Genomic DNA, 3,620 nt, shown 5'->3' with positions numbered 1-3,620 from the left:
CTGGGGCCACTCTAGTCTGGGGATGCAGGCTGCATCGGGAGAAGCTTCCTTTGTCATCTCTCCAACGTCACTCCGTGGCCCCATTCAGCAGTTCAGCGACCTGGCTGGTGTCTTTGGTTGGGAGGCTGTGTGGTGTGGGGGTTAGCAAACAACCTCAGGGGCTCAGACTGCCTGGAGGCAGATGTTGGCCCTGCTGCTTCCTGATGTGAAACCCTACCCGGGTTTTTAAGGGCTTTGTCCTTAAGCTTCAGCATCCTTGAAGTGGGGATGATAGTAACACCTACCCCAAAGTGTAGCTGGTGTATGAAATGAATTACTCATGCCTGGCTTCCTGGAGGTGCTTGGCAAATATAGCCTATAACCTTTCTAGCTACAGACATGGAGACTGGAGTGGACAAGAGGATGGAGCAGGGCCTGCTCACCAACTTAAAAATTAATTCCCTATTTAGTCCTAAGTGAGATTTTATTGACAGTGTGATATGGAATTCCAGAAAATGTCAGAAAGACCAAGGAAATGTACCTGAGTGGTTTAGACAAGATATATTCATGCCTAAGGATTAATGAGGTAAGAAATGTAAAGCATTCGTCGTGGTCCCTGGTTCCGCAACCCCAACTGTGTATATACATTTGTTTTGCCATCTTTATCTAGGTTATTATTTACGTACGTTAAAATTCATCAATTTCAAAGGTATGGTATACCCTGATAATTGTATACAAGGTGTAACCACCACCACGATCAAGTTATAGAATGCTTACGTTACTTTAAAAACTTTCTTCAGGGGCACCTGTGTGGCTCAGTTGGTTACGTCTGCTTTCAGATCAAGTCATGATCCCAGGTGTCTGGGATCAAGCCCCGCGTCAGGCTCCCTGCTCAGCCAGGAGTCTGCTTCTCCCTGTCCCTGTGCTCTCTCTCTCAAATAAATAAATAAATAAAAACTGTTTTCATCCCCCTTTGCCTGAGTTCAATTTTGAGACACTTCATTGAGTCCTGTGGCTATCTCTAATATTGACTTTCTAGGTTATTTTAAGAAGGTAGGTTACCTCTCTGGATGTGCTTCTGCTCTTATAAAATGAAGAATGTTGAAACAGACTTGTTCCTAGGGGCTCTCCCAGTACATTCAGAAAACAAGGAGGTGGGGAGCATACGGGCAGGATCTCAACTTTCCCTCTCAGTCCTTGAGAGCCCAAGGATGTGGCAGATACTAGTGGGTAGAATCCTGTGGTCCCTTGAGACAGACTAAGTTTCCATTCCCTCTCTTGGTACTATGTAAACTTTTCTCAGTCCACCTGTTTCTTCATCTACCATATCAGACTCTTTTTTTTTTTTAAGATTTTCTTTATTTATTTCAGAGAGAGAGAGAGAGCACAAGAGCGGGGAGGATCAGAGGGAGAAGCAGACTCCCTGCTGAACAGGGAGCCTGACGTGGGGCTCTATCCCAGGACCTTGGGATCATGACCTGAGCCCAAGGCAGTTGATTAACTGACTGAGCCACCCAGGGGCCCTCAGACTCTTTTTTTTAATTGAGATATAACTGACATGTAACTTTGTATTAGTTTCAGGTTTACAGCATAATTTGATATATTTGCATATATTCATATTATTTGTGTATTTTATAAAATAATCACCATAAGAAGTCTAGTTACAGTTTATCACCACACATAGGTACAGAATTTTTTTGTGTGTGATGAGAACTTTTATGAGCGACTCTCTTAGCAACTTTCAGATATCTAGTACAGTATGACTAACTATAGTCACCATGCGATACATTGCATTCCCACGATTTATTTATCTTATAACTGAAAGTTTTTATCTTTTGACCACCTTCACCCATTTTACCCACCCTTCCCTCTGGCAACCACAACCACCAATCTGTAACCTTTGTCCGTGAGTTCAGGTTTTTCTTGTTTTTTGTTTGTTTTGCCTTGTTTTTTAAGATTGCACGTATGAGTGAGATCATATAGTATTTGTCTTCCTCTGACTTATTTCTCTTAGCATAATACCTTCCAGGTCCATCTGTGTTGTCACAAATGGCAGGTTTTCCTTCTTTTTTATAGGTGAATAATATTCCATTGTATATATATACCATCTTTTCTTTATCCATTTATCCATTAATGGACACTTAGGTTGTTTCAGTATCTTGGCTATTATAAATAATGCTGCAGTGAACATGGGGGTACGTGTTTCTTTCAAGATAGTGATTTTATTTCCTTTAGATAAATGCCCAGAAGTGAGATTGATGGGTCATATAGTAGTTCTATTTTTAAGTTTTTGAGGAACCTCCACACTGTTTCCACAGTGGCTCTACCAATTTACATTCCCACCAACAGTGCACAGATGTTCCCTTTTCTCCTCAGCCTTGGTGACACTTGCTATCTCTTGTCTTTTTGATACCAGCCATTCGGACAGATGTGAGGTGATATCTCATTGTACTTTTGATTTGCATTTCCCTGATGATGAGTGATTAGCACATTTTCAGGTACCTGTTGATTATCTGTATGTCTTCTTTGGAAAAATGTCCATTCAGGTCCTCTGCTCAGTTTTTGATTGGACTGGTTTCTTTCTATTGAGTTGTATGAGTTCTTTATATATCTGGGATATTAACCCCTTATCAGGTCTATGATTTGCAAATATTTTCTCTCATTCCATATGTTGCCTTTTCATTTTGTTGATGGTGTCCTATGCTGTACATGAGTTGCGTGCAGGTTAGCTACTCTCCCAGAAACCTCACATCACATTATAATGAAAGTAAGGCTCAGACTAATTTCTCCCACACATGGAGCTATCACTAAACAAACACTTATTAGCAAACTGAAACAACCAGATCACCTGCCCTGCAATTTTATGAAGTCCCAGTTGTTTATTGTCTTGAGATGAGCAGTTCTCAGCCTTTTCTGCCCATTGAAATCACCTGAGGAGATTTAGAAAATACTGATTCCTGGGCCCCACCCCAGAGATTCTGAAGTAAGTGGTCTGGGGTGTACCCTGGGCATGAGAGGGTTTTTAATCTCCCCAGATGATTCCAATGTGCAGCCAGAGCTGAGACCAACTGACCTCTAAAAAATTTTAGATGCTCAGATTATCACCTTACACAAAATGTTCATTGAAGGCAGGAGTGACTGTATTTCATTGACTCTTCTCTTAGCACCAGGCAATCAGAATCCTCTTAATTCACAGCTGGACATCGAACAGGTTAGGAAACCTTAAATATCAATAATTTCAACAGACACCATGTCTAATATTCATTATTAACAAATCACTACTTCTACCAATGAAAACCAATTTCTGACTTTCATTGTGCCAATTAGCAGAGTTTATGGTGTGGGTGTGGAATGAACAATAAGAAGTATGGTAGCTCGGAGGGCCAGCTCTGTAATGAGAATGACAGAGACCACCTGTGGGTGTCAACTCATAGAACTCAGGACCTAGGGGATAATTTAAAGTAGTACATTTTATTTTTTGTTTTTTTCTAAAAGTTGTATTTATTTATTTTAGAAAGTGAGAGAGGGCATACATGCAAGTAGGGGGAGGGGCAGAGGGAGAGACTTTCAAGCAGACTCCCTGCCTAGCGCAGAGCCGGGTGTGGGGTGGGGGTGCAGGGCTCCATCCCTCCACCCATGAG

This window comes from Mirounga angustirostris, unplaced genomic scaffold (assembly GCF_029215605.1).
Source record: "Mirounga angustirostris isolate CCGP_5_RB_7025 unplaced genomic scaffold, mMirAng1.0.hap1 SCAF_1, whole genome shotgun sequence".
Classification (NCBI taxonomy): domain Eukaryota; kingdom Metazoa; phylum Chordata; class Mammalia; order Carnivora; family Phocidae; genus Mirounga; species Mirounga angustirostris.
Note: the sequence above shows the minus strand (reverse complement) of the source record.